Here is a 19,174-nt window from a genome sequence, read left to right on the forward strand (position 1 = left end):
AGGTAGAGCGAACGATACACTACGACTAAGACAGCATAGTACGCCATATCCACCGAACCCTTCACCCTAATGCAATGGAATTGTCGAGGAATCTACCGCAAAATTCATGAGTTGAAATATTTTCTGGAGAGCACCTACCCAAACCCTGATGTCATTGCCCTCCAAGAGACCCACCTCGTCGCCAAATATACACCTAAGATACCGAATTATGTACTAGTTAGGAATGATCGTGACATACACGGCGGCGGTGTGTGCCTATTTATTAAAGCGGGGATATCTTTCACACAGACAAAAATTGCTGATATCGAACCGATCGAACTCCAAATAGTCCACCTAGGAGGTATTACAATCGTCAACGCATATGTCCCTCCGAACAAGTCCATACCCGGATCGGAAATTGCATATATATTGCTATCAATTTTTATTCTCTAACTGCTCACGTAATCAGATTTACCTGTAAAGCCGATCGAGTGAGGTATGTTGGAAAAGGTAGGACCGGGGCCTACGATATTTACGGCCTTATCTGGTACATTTCACTTGCAAGAGCTAACAGGCCGATGCTCACAGAACAGAAATTCGCTATTACTCTTGACGTAATAATGGGCGAAAGTTTTGATAGGACGATTACTCTCAACGTGACAATCGGCGATTGTCTCGATTTCGCTTCTCATACCGGACTCTTCGCATTTTGCAGCGAGTTTTCGAGTTGAAGGTTGACAGCTATGTTTTAAGTTGCCGTTTTTACCGTCTTATACTATTGGGCAGGCTATAGTAATGCGATTGAAATACTCTGTAGCAGACCCCTCAAGTTTGAGTTGAAGTTTTTGAGCTCGTCGCCGCGTTTGAATTGTTACAGGATGATGCCGTGATTAGCTAAATGCTCCAGGAACGATATTCCGTATATAGTGTAGGGCAGTGGTTCTTAACCTTTTTTCGTCCAGCGCCCCCTTTCAAAAATTATCGTGCTCCAGCGCCCCCCTCAACTTCATACTGTAAGGAATGTAATAAAGACAATGAGTAAGAGGGAGGGCCGTAACAGCACTTCGTCAACCCCCCTAAAAACGATTGCCTTGCGCACCCATAGCGTGATAAACCGAACTTCTGAGGGCTTCGCCCCCACGAACCCCATATCGTGATTTTGATGGTCAGCAAAGTTTGTGTGGCCTGGTCGCCCTAGGTACCAAAATTTACTATAATGCATGGTAATTACATTTATAAGTCGCTAAAAACTTTTTATCCTCTCAGCCCACGTAATCAGATTTACCAGTAGCACTGAGTGAGCTGTTGTATAGGAAAATAAGGGGCACGTAATTAATAATTAAACATATTCGGGCGTTCCCGCAGGTACAATTATTCGTTACCAGGGCCGTAACAGCACTTCGTCAGCTTCCCTCCCCAAACATAAAACGTTGGTCCTGGGCCCCCATCGGGTGATAAACCAAACTTCCGGGGGACTTCGCTCCCAGACCCCCATTAGGCTGTCGGCTATTTGCTGATAGCCTATTAGGTATCTACATTGGGTGTACATTTACTGAGGGAGCTATTCTCCCTAGTCGCGCGAAGTGCGAAAAATTTCACTAATTAATGATTGAATTGGTCAATATCATCGGGAATTGCATGTAAATTGAGATCAATTTTTATCCTCTCTCTGCTCACGTAAACACATTTACCGGTAGAGCTGAGTTAGGTGCAATGTTCCCTCTAAGCTGCGCACGTGCGCAGTGCTGACACGGTCTCTGCGCACAGAAAATCTACGTTGCGCACAACAAATCCGGAGGTATTACCTTTTTTTAGTCGTTACGCACTGTTGTCCAAGGGTCAGCGCAGTGAGTTGTTGAGTGTGCGCAGACTCATCAAAACTTAAAGCGAACATTGTGAGGTTTCTTGGAAACTGTAGGGCCCGTTACCAATAATTAAACATATTCGGGCAGGCGAACCCGTTGGTATGACCTCGTTGCATGATGTTATTTCGTGACCCCCTGTCTGCAATATCAAAAAATATAGAATCGCTCAACGGGGATATCGCCCAACAGGAATATCCCTGTCGCCCAATCGTACTAAACTAAAAGACGCACACGATTTCAGATTGGTATTTCTTCACTGGCATATTATTTTTCCCTGCCAGATGGAATTCGTCTTCTGCGGTTCAGATTTCCAAGACAGGAACATTCGGTGTCAGTCATTTAGGCGCCCATGGACAATTAAACCTATATGTATTTTGAAGGTTATATGTAACGAAGTTTTCGGTGTTAATTTGCTCTGAATACTCATTAAGGATATGTCCTATCACCACATCATCTACTGCGAAGCCATTTTTCTCCAGCGCCCCCCATACCGCCCCCCTGAGCCCAGCGCCCCCCATATCGCCCCCTGAGCGTTTCCGCCCCCCTTCAACATCGCCAGCGCCCCCTGGGGGGCGCTGGGGGCAAGGTTAAGAACCACTGGTGTAGGGGAAAACGTTTAGCTGTCGTTTTGGCCGGATTACAGCGAGACGTAGGATACCGCTATGCAGTGGTTTAATAATTCTTTATGGTGCGTATTATGTATGTGGTGAAGAATTGGTGGCGAGCTTCATGTGGCGTTTCTTCCAGTTACTGTTTGTATATACTTGGTGACTCAGGTTTAGCTTAAGGTAAAATAATTGATAATCGTCAATAAATGCGGTGTTTGTGGTTGTATGGCTGGATATTTGAGAACTAAACAAAAAGTTTCAATTTCCATTTGAGGATTTGGAGGTACAAAAAATGGATATCTTTCGTGAATGGGCGTGATTGGAAGCCAATGAAGAATTCTGTAATTTGTGCGTTGCACTTCGAAGAAGCAAAGTACATTAAAGACCGTGGCTTTCGAAAAAAAACTGCTCTTGGATAGAAAACCAGTTCCTACCATCCGATCGGAGCCTGAGCTGCAACGGCCTTCATTGATCCCGACTATGACCCCTTGCAGAAAACCACTGAAGAGAAGGATATTTCAGAATGATCAGTTGAAAGATTTTGAGCTGTCTGATAAAATGAGCAGTTTATAAGATTTGACCGAGTCCCACACTCCAGAAAGCTATATACCATATACAGAAGAGGGTAATCAATATGTAATTTTCGACCGTATGGAATTCAATGATGACTAGGTGTGGCGTGGCGGGTGGCGCATTATTCAACTTCCCGAAATATCTCAAAAATGTATGAGACAAATCCGAGCACAATTTACTGGAAGAACTTTTCGAGCCAACTTCCAGGTGTAAATCATCACCCGGCGGATTTATCGCATGGAGCGATCTTCACGAAATCAGGAAATCTCATGATAATGATTCGAATTTGCGGAAAGCGCCAAAAGTGATATATGCCTCGTTACATCCAAGCAAAATGTCAACTTAGCTCTTGCTCCATTCTATGAATCGACTATTGCAGCTTGCAAAAGTTACTTGCCTCTCACGGAAGATATGGCTTCATTCTTGAACCCGATTAATGCTTGGTTGACAATTCTCACGGTATAGGCAAATGTGTGGGGGGAGGTTTCTGGTTGGTTCAACAGAAGTTACCAATTCTGAACAGATAATACTGCTCTGTTCCATCCTAAAAATTGACGTCAAGCTCAAGTCCTTTTTACCATTTCAAAAATGTCATTGAAGAAGTGGCTATTGAAATTACCGAATCATTTCTATCTCCTTACAGTGAGACGGTGTCGTGCGTAGTTGCTGGGTAAATTGTAGTAAAGTTCATGCTATTCCGACTTACTCGATCGTGGGGGACTGCTTACTCCCGCAGAACCACTTGCCGTGTTTGTTTCATCCAGTTTTTTGTATCCTAGATTGTTCTGATAAAAATCATCTGCCCTCACCCTAAGTCGCAGTGAATAAGTTTTGCATCGTTTTTTATTTGGGGGGTGGGGGGGGGGGGCTTTGCACTTTGCATGTTATGATCATCGAGATCAAGCTTTGAAATTGGCGAAATAAATCATTGCAATAACAAACAGAAGCTAGTTAATGCCTCTGTGAGAAAAATGCTTTAAAAACGGACTTTAAAACAACGAAAGTTGAGCAAGACTTAGCTTGCATTCTTAGGTGATGCATTTCATTCTCATTACCGTTACTTATGGCCGTAGCTTGTATGCTGCAAGTTTGTTTTTGATACAAGTTGGTTATTGCAAGTAGTTTCTAATATGACATGTGTACCAATTATTCTTCACGTGCTTGAATTGATTTTACAATGCAATAAAATGGTTTACATGAGCATGTCGGTGTTTTCTCACTACTTAGCCTACTTCTGCAATCGGTGGATAACTGCATCTACGAGGCTGTCTCTTGTCACTTTCTGACGGTAAGGTACTGATTTGATCTGTTGTACGAATGCATACAGCTTATCTGAGGCGATGCGTTTAGTAGCGAGAAGCGAAATCGCGCAGAATCGCGAATTTCTGTTTTGTGAGCATCGGCCTGTTAGCTCTTGCAAGCATAATGAACCAGATAAGGCCGTGAATATCGTAGGCCCCGGTAGGACCCCTAAATATTAATCAACATCTTCGGGCGTAGCCGTTTGTACAATGACTTCTGTACATGATGCCATTGTGTGATCTCCTATCTGCTGTGTCAAAAGATATTGAAATCGCCCAAACGTATACTAAACAAATATGTACACGATTTCAAATAGTTATTTCTTCTTTGAAAAAGTTGAATAAATTTCCAAAAGAATACCCCATGATTTATGTCTATTAACGAAATAATTTTGTTTCCCCTTTGAGATCGGGTACCCCAATTAGGGAGTTTGGGGTGCGGCAGTTACGGTCCTGGGCGTAATACCAGACGTGCGTGTATCCATTCACGCCACATGATTCATTGATAGAATCAAAGCACAGCATTTACATTTAGTTTTATTGCATGACACCAGACAATCACATTATGAGTGAAGACGGGGAACTACTCTCTAAACATGATGTGGTCTCCACTTGAAGTTAAGCTATTTTAGGCATTTTTCAGAAAGCCCGGCGTTTGGGCTTCAGCTGAAATATTTTCGGGATATGCACCATAACACACGTGCGACTCTGTGATGTCACAAAGGGTTAAGAAGCATTCACGCACAATGGCGATAAACCTCGACATCATGGCCGACTTGGACAACTAGAAAATTTTCAGCTTTTCCAAATTAGATTAGAATTAGATCACCTGCAATTCACTCTAATTTAGTGAAATTAGACAACTAGAATTATCTAGTCGTCCAAGCATATACTTGGACAACTAGAAAATTTTCAGCTTTTCCAAATTAGATTACTGGCATTTCGCTCTATTTTAGAGAAATTAGACAACTAGAATCATCTAGTCGTCCAAGTCTGCATCATCGATATCGCACGTGTGCTGTGGTGCATAGGATGCTTTGGCTTCAGTTCGAGTGCGGTGGCTCTCTGAAGAAAATGAATGCTGTTCTTTTCCATATTTTGCTTTTCGACCTATGTTGCAGAGCAGACCTTTCTCGCTCGAAATGGAAAATGCCCACTTACCAAAACTGCTGCGGTACATTGGGCTAAAGGGTTTTTCGCTTTCAGGCAGCTAAATCTCTGCAAATTTTCCTCGACTGCCATTGAACATGGATAGTTAGTGTGAAGTTGCGTATTGTATATGCGTACATTTTTTAAAATATATTTATTTATGACGGAAGACTCGAATTGAACAATGCTTAATTAGTACTCCACGAATGCAGCTGACTGGGTGATCCGCAGGAATCCCGAACGATCGTATCGTTGCAGCATGTATTATATTTTTATTGCAATTTTGTTCAATAAGACTGTCTGTCTGTCAAATGTCTATCATTCGTATGTGCATCGTTCTAGTGAATATCAAAATCGTGTTCAGTTATATAGCCACCAGTTACATCGGAATTTAGGATATATTATGGTTTATCCAATTGGTACATTATATAAATCACTTTTTCTGTTGATGTTCTTGAATAGTCTACTATATGCGACCATTTTCATCAGGCGCCATCGGCTATTGTGAAGATCGTTCAATCTTTTGATATAATGTTCTATAACATGGCCAGTTAACTCATTCCGCGTATTGGGTACATCCTCTGAAAGTCATTGGTTCCCAAACTTTTTCGTTTCGTGGACCCCTTCGCCGAATATTGAGTCGAACTTCGTCCCTTATATGAAGCAGCTCGGGGACTAGACATCTCCAGTTGACTGAAAAGTACTGGACACCACGTATTTAAATCCCCAGGACAGAGATAATCAAATTATTTCACTAATCACTTCCGTCTCAAATATTCAATACTAAAGATGTGATTACGATCAAGTCTCTATACCTTCGAGGCACGGGTCATCTCGAGACATTGCACATTTTGACACGAGTCAAGTCAAATCAAGTCACAATTCAATTCAAATTGAATTTTCGAAGAACACGAGTGATGATTCTTAGTCAGTACATTTTGGTAGCTGTGTGAAAGACAGATTGAATAGCCATTTATCTTCAATTAATAAAGAATATAGAGTTAAATAGTGCGACGAAAAAGACATTTATATTTGTAATCTCGCACACACACACCAGACGTCAATGCTATTTCAGACGACCAATCGCTGCGAGACTATGACCAGACCATGGCATGCCACTCTGCAATACGTCAGGACCTTCTTACTCACCACGAGTTTGCAAAATCGTATAACGATAACAGATTTTCAATTCTTGCTCAGTGACGTTCTCTGTTCCATTTGAAGGTACTCGAGTCGACTATAATGAAACACGAGTCACCGATTCTTTGTCGACAAAATGACCGTGTATTTCATCAGTGTTTCATTTCTGGCTTTATAATATAGCCATTTTATATTGCGCTAATTGCGTTTTTGCTTAACGCTATCGTTTTGTGAATTCTATCATTGCTGTCTTATACCATTCTTACGTAATACTATCTATTTCATCGCTAAATTATCAATCTCCGTATTTACTGACGGCCGCTTCCGATGAGTGTCAGTTAAAAAGCTTAGAGTGAACAAATTGCGAATATGAATGTGTTGTTCGTTGCAATGCTTCAATTTTGTACCACGAGGTACTTATTTTATGTTAAATATACATACAATATTGCATTTCATCGTTCACGCCCACGTAGAACTGCTAATAAAATACGTGGGCAAAAAATATCCAATACGAAATCTCTAGCAGTTGAAACAAATTGATGTGGGACAGTACCTTACCCATCTCCACATCTCCGATGATATAAACGCATGACCTATATTCCTTCGATTTAAATCCTACAAGAGGGTTGGTTCTGAGTCGTCTAAAAACAGAGATACATTGGTACTAGAATAATCTACTGCACATAACGCAAGTTGTGATCATTTGGTTTGCGGTCAATTTATTTTTGATGTGACAATGGAGGATCAATGAAACGGATCATCCATGTATGAATGGTTGCTCTCACAAGTCACACCGGTGTGTCGCTAACAATACAAACAAACCACGAGATACAGTGACATATTCGGCACCGTTTATGTGATGACTTGAAATTGCCTTGTCAATTTTGCTACCAGTTACAAGTCAATCCACATTTCTGAAGCGCCGAATCAAGTCAAGCCATACAAAAAATGACTCGAGTCATCCAAACACTGTTACATATACCGTTGTGTATGAAATAAACACATCAATGGTAAATGGGACGTCATTTTCCAGTGTGGCAACATTACGCTAAACATGGCATATCAAATCATTAGGTTTGCTTGAGACGATTTCAAGCTTCCAGTGATCGGGGTCACAAACTGCACAAAATCACCTGAGCTCGATTTCTAGACTCCAGGTGGATTTGTACGAAAACTGAAGATTTCTAATAGCATTCAATTTCACTTCTAGCTAGAAATCGGCCGAAACTAATACGCAATAAAGGGGATAATCGAGATTCACCCTAAAAATATTAAAATTCTTCCTAATGGAAAATTCCACCTCTTTGAGAACCGCTGCTCTCGGCGAAGACCAAAGTCATACATGAAAATATTCCATCATAGTATACGACAGCTCACCTATAACTACACCGCTAAACGGCATGTCAACTGCTCATGCAGGAAAGGATAATGTCAGATTTTAAGTTGTCAACTTTCAAGTAGCTAATGTATTCACAGTGTAGGCTCGCTTTCGTGTTATTTTTTTCAAGTTCGAATTCACACAGACGAAAACCTGTCATCATATGAGGCAACGTTATAAACTCCAACTTAAATATTGTAATGGATTGTGGTGCACGGATCAACACCCGGCGGGATTATTATATTGTCTTATATCTCAATGTGCCAGTAGTGCTAGGCATAAACTTGCTCCTTTAAACTAAAGTTTTCTTTTCATATTCGATGATGCCCGATATTGCTATACAGTAGCAAATATAGCTCAACAAAATTACGACCAGTGTCAAACGTCATGCAAACGAGGCGGCTTCAAAATATGCTAACTGCACAGACTATATTTGCGCATCTCATACCTTCATATGCAAATCCCAAGAATAGTTTGACATTCAACTCAGAGAATAAATTAAAATAACGAATTTATTTCGGGTATGACAAATATTCTTAATATGTTTTGCTCAAATACATTCGAAGGTCTCATGAATGGTACTCCGATATTTCAGCATGCGACCAAATGAGAAACGAATATTCAGCATCCGAAACTTCAGCATGCGGCACTTTAGTATGAGACTTTGTAATCAAATCTAACCGCAACCCAACCCAATCCTAATAGTGCCAATTTCGAAGGTCATTGTGTCATTTGCAGTATCGCATCTACATTTCAATTCTCTCGAATGTAGCTTTCAAAATTTTAATAAACGAAAAACACTATCTATTTCAATTCAAAACCTGATCCGGCTTCACAAGCAGTCTGTATCTTATAGTATAGACCAGTGGTTCCAGAAGTGGGTGTCAGCGGGGCGTTGAACGGGGCACTGATCATGAAGTTGGTGATGGGGGTGGCTGGCAATAGACGGTATGGGATGCTGAGAACAAATGGAGCGGTGCAGGTTTAGAAGGCGTCTGTTAAGCAGCGATAAAGCGATTGATGAATGAAGTAGCAAAAATCGCAAAAGACAATGCAGAGACGATTCAGCAAAGGTAATTTATCGACAATCCAGGCGTCTGTGTATTCAATCAGCAGTACCGAAAAAGTCCAGCGTTACTTGACAATGTTAATTCAGTCCATCAATCATCATCTGTCCACAGAATCACGGGAAATCGTGGTTCGTTGTGCGTAATGAGAATACGAAGTATTTGAACGTTATTGCTGCAGAGCGACATGCGATTGTATTTACCTGAAACTTCCTTGCGCGATTTTACTCAATGCTACTCAACTCAATGATTCGGGAGTGTCGAGTGTCGTCGCTGCTTTCCCTGCTCATATCTGCTACAGCAGTGGTCGGGAACCTTTTTCGTCCGAAGAGCCATATTGACCCCATATTTTACATTTTACCTTCCAAAGAGCAATACATGTCAATCAACTGTTACGTCACAGTAGAGAAATCGTGACGTCATGGTATAGGACAAATTAAAAATTATTACATGGGATTCGTCGTTTGCAAGTATTTCCTCGGTAAAAACTCGTACTAGTCTAATCCTGCTGATCGTCTTATTTGAGTAATGAGTATGCAAAACTTGAGTTACATAGATCTTTTGCAAGTTATATATTTTAAATTGTACTGCACTGACTGGCCTGTGATATTTTTTCGAAACTCAAGGCAATTAACATTTTGAATTCCAACAGATGTAGACTACAGTAAAAGTATGAATATACTTTTGCACGCTTTCTAGAGTTAATGCCTATTTTGGTGTTGCATGGCATTCCTGATGGCTCCGTTCTCTGGTTTGATAATTGTTGTTCATACAAAATTTGAGACTTTCTTCAGTTATACGAGATCGTAGGTTCGTCTTGATGCGAGGTCCCATGATGACATACGTAGGTGGAGCCAAACACGGTCACTATGCAGCAGTATAAATACACACTGTAATGTGTGATATGTCAGTGACGTGGCGTCAGGTGAGGCAAGTGAGGCCGTGCCTCACCTGTGTACTAGATTTTGAACATTTTTACTACCAAACTGTTCGAAAATAAAGCGCGAAAGGAGAGGCAAGGCATATGTGAGGCACGGCAGGATCATGCCTTACCTGTGATAGCGCAATTCGTCGTATGTAATTGTCGCACTGATTCCGATTCGATTCTGAATTCTCAATGTATTAGGCCAGTGCTCTTCAACCGGGGTTGTCGTACACCCTGGGGTGTACCAGAATTTGCAAAGGGTGTACCACTCGGATGGGGTGTACAGGGGTGTACCAGATCCGAATTACAATGAGCCGATGGCTAGCTATCACAAAGGCAGGTTTATGCGTCAGTACAGGTTGACGCACGGGTTAATGAGCAATATGGGACGATGTTAACTCAAGTGTAATACTGTACACCGCTAGATTGTGATGTCATAAGCCAATATTTCTCCTATCCATTTAGCCGTCGGCAATGCACCAATGGTTCCTTTGGGTGTTGGAAAGAATACAGTTAACAAACATGTGTTCAGCTAGCGGCCCGCGGACAGTTTTCCGTTTTACATGATAATGTGGCCCGCGGCTCTAGTCTGCCGAGATTTCCCACTACTTGCTTACAACGTCAAATTTTAGTGACTGCATGTGCATGTTATTATATACGTGTATGCGCAGCGTGCTAGAGTGGAGCTTACGCGTAATTTCGTCGAAGCGAGAAGACTTGCATTATCGGCATTTGCGATGTACTCAACCCTAATGTCGTTTGTGGTAATCATGGTGTTTGTTGACTACAATGGTCAATTACACCAGGCTGATATTTCTTATTTTTCATTCTGTAACCGCCGACTTGTAGCACGGCACACTTCTAGGCTTTTGTAAGACGAAAACACTGCTTATACCAGGGGTCGCCAACTCAAAACGGCTCGCGGGCCACTTTTCAAATTTCGTAGATGTCGCGGACCGCACGAATTCATTATCGAGATTTCTCAGGCCACACAGTTGAACAACGATGCTATCTCGTCACCTACTCAACCCTAACGAATATATGTGTTGGTAAATTAGGGGTACCGGGGTTATCGAACTCCTTGAAATCTTAATTGAGGATTGTACCGTGTGTTGATTGATCAGATAGAAGCAGACATGGCGGCGCCTGTATGACAATGCTATTCTCAAATCCACATTGTCTTCGTCATTATCGGCGAGAAATGGTTTTGAAGTGACATTACTGTCGTTAAAATGTATTCATTAAATGCGATTTATTCCTTGTATATGTGGAATGTGGATAAATGGGCGAATATTGTATCGATTCAGCAATCCGGCCCGCCAAGTACTTAATTTTCCTATATCCGGCCCGCCGACTCGAGAAGTTGCCCGCCCCTGCTGTATAGTATTATTTACCGTGAATATCTACGACTGTGCACACCACCAGGATGACTTTGGTTTCATGATTTAAATATTTCAGGCCCCCCATTCTCTGTTCTATTTTGGGATATTAGTCGACTTGCATAATGACCTGCGACACTACATACTCTGCCGCGGAATAGTTGAAACTGTTATCTTGTTATTGACATTTATTGGGTCACAGCTTAGATGTGTTTTCATCCACTGCCCGATATGTTTGGGTCACATGCCGCATCAAATGAGGCACCTTTTCTTTCAATACATTGATCATTCAAGTCATGAATCTCTGCCATATCATGTCAAATGAGGAGTCGTCAACTCACAATGTACCAGTACCGGTACTTCGTAGCTTGTTTTGTTTTTGTTAGCCTATTTATCTTAGTGTTTATAAGTCATGTCTAGGTTAGCAACTTAGTTTAGTATACCGACTTACGCATGAATTATTTTTAGTGGAACTGCAAGATACTTGTCACACAGAAGGAATGAACACGAGAACAAGAAACAATTGGAAGTTTATCCGGCGATGTAATTTATTCACTTTTTCTTGGGACCACTCGTGCTTTATTTGCATGCCTCCTAAATAAGAATTGGACCTCCAGCAGCAATACTTTTTCATCGTGAATCATGAATGAATAATTGAATATACACTAAACAGTTGTCCCAATGTCGTCTTGAGAGCGTGAAGAAACTTTTGCAGTATTTTGGCATCGCGCTGCTTTGGGATAGGTATGGATGTAGGCTATGTGAATTTACAAGCTGGCATGTAATCTGATTTACAAGGACAGCATGAAGGGTTGTAGGTAGGTAGGTAGGTAGGTAGGTAGGTAGGTAAGGCGGTGATATTACAGTCTCGGTCGTCAGAAGAAAATGTAGATTGAATATACCAGAGGTGACTGTAACATTACAGTCTGGCGTGTAAAGTTAGATTAGCGGTGGGGGTGTGAGTTAAATTTACATTGAGTGACGGTAATGTTATATTACTGCCAAGTGGCTGGCCACCCTGCTTCCAGACATTTCGCGGTAAATCGAGGTAATTTTTTTTAGTGTACTGTACAATATAAACGGCGGTAGGAAATAAAAATACATGGCAATAATAAGAATATAATGATGTTTCCAATCAAATGACAAATAATGATGGCTTGACTACCGATTACCACAAGCGTAGTAATATTACAGGATTTTCGACCTCGCAGAAGAAATATGCTTCATCTAACGCAGCATCGCTCTTCAGGATTTACACAGCTCGGTAACGTGTTAAAATAGGTAGTACTACATGTAACCCATGATAGTTGATCAATGATTGCAAGTAGGCTATATAGGACGTGTATAGTCATTGACGTGGAGGCCGAAAGCCTGATCGAATCAGTTTACCATTCTAGCTACTGGTTAATCATGAAATGATCGCCTCCCACCTGTTAGCATGTATTCCCAGTTTAGAATTGCCACTTCTACCACAAAATCTAATCAACATCTTTACGAAAACTCAGAATTCCAATTTTGTTAAGGAATCGCCATAATGAAGAGAGCAGACAACATGCTGATGCAGAGGTGAAAGAAAACGAGATATACGAAATGAATGGATCTTGAAAACAAGCATCCGGCTTACCGAGTCTAGATGGAAACAGTGTGACTTGCTCAGGAAAGGAATTTGAAACAATAAATGGGAATCAAACAGCGACGGATGCGCTACAGTTTTGTCGATAACAGTGTTCAATCACCTGACGGGATTGTCAAGAAAAACATCCTGTATGGGAACGTTTAACTGGTGCGGAATATCGAATACCACTTTAGGAAGCTCTTTGGCTTTCTCAGTCGGTGCAATGTGTTTGGTGACATGTGAGCATCGTAATTAGTGGGAAGGTCAAATTAGCCGATACGGCATTGCTTTGCGCCACTGATTGCACTGGTCAACAAAGTAAGAGTAAAAGTAGCAGTCTAGTTTAATTACTGCAAAAAATTTCATACTCACATTTTCTGTCTCCAACGACAACACAGAACGTTCCACTACAATGATCGATGATGTTTTTGCCATCTTACAAAGAACAAGAAACAACTCTAGTTTGTAATTTTAGTTGTTGCTGGCCTCCGCAGAAATGTGCCCTTCACCGTCAAGCAGACATTAATTGGCAACATAAAATGATATCGGTCATCATCACACCTCTGTCAATAATCGGCCAATACCCAGGCGAGGTAAGCCAGGCTGTCAAGCGTTGGCCCATACAGCAAGTAATCAAGTGACTATATATGTCCTATACCAAATGTGGATAGAATTTCGTCTCCATTGAGCCACCTCTAAGCAATAATGAACATCAATAAAATTTTACACAGGGTGTTTTGTAAGCAAGTTACGTAACATTTTGGCAGGGTCGGACAGACAAATTTAGAAAATTAGTTTTCAATGACCACCCTAATGCACATACTGGATTCAATGCAATAACCAGGGTAATCACATCGTTATAATTAATACATTTTGTCCCATGTTCAGTGGGGATATCACAGGGGTGCCAGACCAAAGTGGCGTCGCGGGCCGGACCAGTCACATTATTCTAAAATGTTACCTCAAAATCTATGTCCGTGTTCATACTTGAATACTATAACACACAGCCATAGCCCCAATGGATCTTAAGATACTATTTTATCAACATATTTATTCGCAAACAATTGAATCGGCGAAATGACGATGATTATTCGATTGGATCAAGTTATATGAATTGTTAATACAGTGAAGGCGATATACGTTGGCACATTGTCATGATGGCTTGGTTTCAGTCGCAATCTGGCAATTGTCCTGTGTGTGCGTTGTAAGGAATACACGAGATTTAGCTGCAAACGCAGGCCCTGAAATTTGGTTCGTTATTAATATACATTGATTCGGCATTTCTGGAATTCGAGGAGCTTTCAAGTCATTAGTGAAAATGAAGTGCGACCACAGTCATTTCAAACATATTTTTATGTAACAATCATGTCCTCCATGTAGCCTCCAGATATCGGGTTGTCATCGGGGGTTTCACATCTATGAATGACTACGTTTAAGTTCATTTTAAACAAAACTCTGAGCTCAGTGTGCAATTTTTCCATGAGGTGTCATTGGCAGCGACTTGTTGCTGATGGTGATAACAGCGAAACCTTAACACCTCTGTCGGTTGGTTATAATAGGCGTATCAACATATTGGACATTTTCTGCCTTGAGGGATTAATCATTGAAATTAATCACAACATTTGTCAGAAATGTGCTGTTTATTAAAGCCATTTTTCAGAATTGCTTCGCGGGCCGGCTGGATTCGTTTGGCGGCCGTATGTTTGACACCCCTGGTATAGTGTCTTCAAACTTTTAGTGTCCCTAAATATTTATTTTAGACATTGGTCTTACCTTTGTTTTATTTTAAAATCCCAGAATCGAACTACGGATTTTGTTATGGCTAATGTCATCAATCCAAATAAATTCAGAAATCAACAATCGTAAAAGCATTTTCGTGAAGCTTAGTTATATAAATTCAACGGCATTAAAGAAAGTTTCATGCACAAATGCCTCCGACACTTCTTGGGACGACAGCCAGTGCAATTCATGTCGTATTCGTACACATTGGTTTAACAAGTGTTTAAGAATGGTGAGGTATATACGCTACATACATGGATTTCAATGATTAAGCGTCAACTATAGCTATTTCATGGACATATTTTCAATATGATAACAAAGATTGTTGGTACTAGTTTGCAATTCGTATATAGCCTACGTACAAAATGAGCTTATATTTTTTCTCGAAGATTATAAATAGACCTACATATCATTTATGCATTCTTCAATCCTTGATACGTTCTGATGGCGTACATTGGTGCAGTCGTACCTGTACAGAAGTCAGAAATCTCATCAGATCCATGAAACTATGAAATGTGGTGTTCAATCTTATTTCTGTCTATGGTTCGATATGAACTATGAAGGACATGGAAACGAACGTTTCACTTCATCTGACGGTACGATGTCATTTCAACCATGAACTGCAACTGGCTTCCTTTCTATATGAGCAGTTGAACACTCACCATGTCTGTATAGCATTGTTGTGAAGTAGTGATATGTCTTTGCCATTCGTATGATGTGGTAACTCATGGCAATTTCAAGGGGTCAATGACATAATCGTGCGCCCCTTCGAGTTCCCCAATTGGGGGTGTGGGTGCGGTAGTTACGGCCCTAGTAGATCCAAAGCTAAAACTCCTAAGTAGATTATTTTCGTCCGCTGCTCTATTCGCGTCGCGAAACACAATGATCAGATCCCCGCACTGTGTGATTGGGACTTACGTGATACATTCTGGGCCAGCATCGAACAATTCATTGGTGGATGGGGAACTATACAGAGAAGTGAAGAAAGATTTTTCAATATGCATGATGTATACAGGCTACTTTGTATGTCTTGTACCGAAACAACTGAAGTTGCGATGTCAGAATATTCAATCCAATGATACAATCAACCTGTGACTCTTTCATTATGTACACTGATTTCCAGGCCGGACATTTTAAACCGACTTCAAAGATTAATACGCTCCGATAAATCCTCAATCCATTAAGAGTCGTTGATGTGGTGCAGTATACCTCTGCCAGAAGTTGTTGATTATTTGCAATTATGGCTAGTTTTAGCTTACTAAAATACGGCCTGCCGAAGTTCAGTAAATCTGTACATCAATTTCACTTCATTGCGAGTTCATTGCATACCCCTTTCAACGGCATACGGCATATGACGCTGCCGCGATACTTGGTTACTTCAGCATTATCTTCCAGTTATTATACGCTTGAAATTATTTTAGTTGCTGTTAGCCGTAGGTTGTCATATCCAGTAGAAAAAGCCACTACTGTTTCTCCCTAACGTTTTCGATTTGTACATGCTGACTTCATATGGGCCACTACGTCTAATCAGGGTCGGATGAAAAGCTTTGTAGCTATGTAGCCTACGTATAATTAGATAATACGAATATATTTTTAGCGAATAACATAAGAAATATAACTAAACTTACATTAATTCTGAAATTTTCTAAATAGCTCTGTGGCCCACCTCAAAATGTTCTGTGGCCCACCAGTGGGCCATGGCCCACCCTTCGAGAACCCCTGGCCTAGACTGAAAGTTAGCCGAGCTAGAAGTCGGCAGTAAACACCACGAGCGGGACGCATGAGAATGAGAGAGACTTAGCAATGACTGCCTGGAAGATTGCATGAGAGTCGTCAACAAGAATACGAAAGCAAAGTCACAAGGAATTATCAGATTTATCGCACTGGTTTAAAAGGCCATAAGCGGCATTGTCTTGCGTTTTGTCTATTGATTCATCGAAAACTAAATCATGATGGATGCCAGATGCCTTTCCAGTTTCAACAACCCCTCCACTTATATTTCATCGTCAATATCTAGAATAACTAAATCAGATTGATGCCGGTCTGCTTTCAGCGACCAGTGACAATGATTAAATCCAACATTGGTCATCGCCCGCCAATTTCAAAGATAATTCATAGCTCTTGTTGGATCTCGCGAATATTAGCAGGTAGCCTCGAATCACATCTGGCCGTGATAGAAGATAGGAGGACAAGCCTCAATCGGCATGCCGTTTTTGCGATGTTGAGTGAGATTGTGAGAAATCTCATTCAGTTGAGATGATCCGGCGCACTATATGATGCTCAATCATTATTGTACATCGTCAATTCCAATACACACACACTGTTAAGAATGTTCGTCGATTATTCGATTTTCACCACAGCGTAGGATGAGAAAAAGGTAAACGACACCTTCTGGTTAAAAAAATCTTGAATTATCACTCATTCCCATGTTATAAAATGAGGTAAATTCACCAATCCTTATGGACATATATCCCAGGCAGGGCCGTAATAGCACTTCGCCAGCCCCCCCAAAAAACATTGGTCGTGGACCTCCCATAGGGCTATAGACCGAACGTCTGGGGGGCTACTCCCCCAAGACCCCCCTCCGGCAATACCCTGTTTACCGCTATTTATGATATGCGTTGGGAGTTGGTTTAGTGAGTCAGCTTTTGTCGCCTAAGCGCGCCACGCGCGATAAATTTATAGAATTCATGACTGAATGGGTCAATATGGTCGGGAATTGCATATATATTGTTATCAATTTTTATCCTCTCTCTGCTCACGTAATCAGATTTGCCGGTAGAGCTGAGTGATGTGTGTTTGAAAAGGTAGGACCACTCAATAATAATTAAACATCTTCGGGTAGGAACGAAACAGCACATCGTCAGACCCCCAAAACGTGGGTGTTTGGCTCCCATAGGGTGATGAAACGACCCCTCCATCACGTTGTTCGCGTTTGTCACGAAGCCAGCTGTAATGTATCGTGAGCTAGCGCCAAGCGAGAAAATTTTCGATAATTTATGATAAAAGCGGTCAATCATATCGGCGATTGCATATATATTATGCTATCAATTTATTGTCCTCTCTACTCACGTAATTAGATTTACCGGTAGAGCTGATTGAAGTGTCTTGAAAACGGGAGGGCCCGTAAATAACAATTAAACATCTTCGGGCGGGCGGACCCGTTGATATGACTTCGTTTGATGATGTTATTTCGTGTCTTCCAGTCTGCTATATCAAAAATATAGAATCTCCCAAACGTAGGCTTCTAAACTAATAGTCGCACACGATTTCAAATTGGTATTTCTTCACTGGCATAAAATTTTTCCCAGCGGGATGGTATTTGTCTTGTGAGGTTCAGATTGCAAAGACAGGAACATTCGGCGCCAGTCATTTAGGCGCCTATGGACAATTAAACCTATATGTATTTTGTATATATAACGAAGTCCTTGGTCAGCATAAGGCAGGGGCGGGCAACTTCTCCAGTCGGCGGGCTGGATATAGGAAAATCAAGTACTTGGCGGGCCGGATTGCTGAATCGATACATTATTCGCCCATTTATCCACATATACAAGGAATAAATCGTATTCAACAATAGTATTTTAACGACAGCAATGTCCCTTCAAAGCCATTTCTCGCCAATAACGACGAGGATATAATGTGGATTTGGGAACTCCATTGTCATACAGACGCTGCCATGTCTGCTTCTCTTTGATCATAGTGTCCTATATGGTGTGAACACAATCAAATTTGACGGCTCATTGAAATTGGTCTACGTCACATTTTCCATTTGGTCAAAGGCAATTTGACGGTAGTTTTTGGCCGACTTGCCGAGCATTAAATTTGATAAAACGGGTATCGATGGAAAGCTACCGCGGCGCTGGCGGCCAAAAAATATAGATTCTATTCTGCTCGAGGTTCTGGACCCCCCTCCCCCCCCCCAAAAAAAATCAGCCTGCAATGTTGCATTGTAACGGAGTTTGGTATTGTGACGCAGCCATGCCATCTGAGCAGCTCAGGAGCAAGCGCGCACGAGAGTAAGAATGTGAATGCTCAATCGGTTGCGAAACAATGGCCAATACGCTTGCGGTTTACTCTGCTCCTCACCCAGACGGCATGGTTGCGTCACAATACCAAACTCCGTTACAATGCAAGATTCGAAGCTGATTTTGAGGGTTCCATGACCACGAGCAGAATACAGTTTATATTATCGCAATCAGTACCGCGGTAGCTTTCGATTGATACCAGTTTTATCAATTTTAATGCTTGGCTAGCCGGTCTAAAATGACCGTCCAATTGCCTTTGACCAAAGGGAAAGTGTGACGTAGACCAATTTCACTGAGCCGTGAGATTTGCTTGTGTACACACCATATAGGACACTATGCTGTGATCAATCAACTTACGGTGCAATGTCTAATTAATATTTCAAGGCGTTCG

This window comes from Botryllus schlosseri, unplaced genomic scaffold, assembly GCF_051294905.1.
Source record: "Botryllus schlosseri isolate E-star unplaced genomic scaffold, Bs_hap1 Bs21a, whole genome shotgun sequence".
NCBI classification, from domain to species: Eukaryota; Metazoa; Chordata; class Ascidiacea; order Stolidobranchia; family Styelidae; genus Botryllus; species Botryllus schlosseri.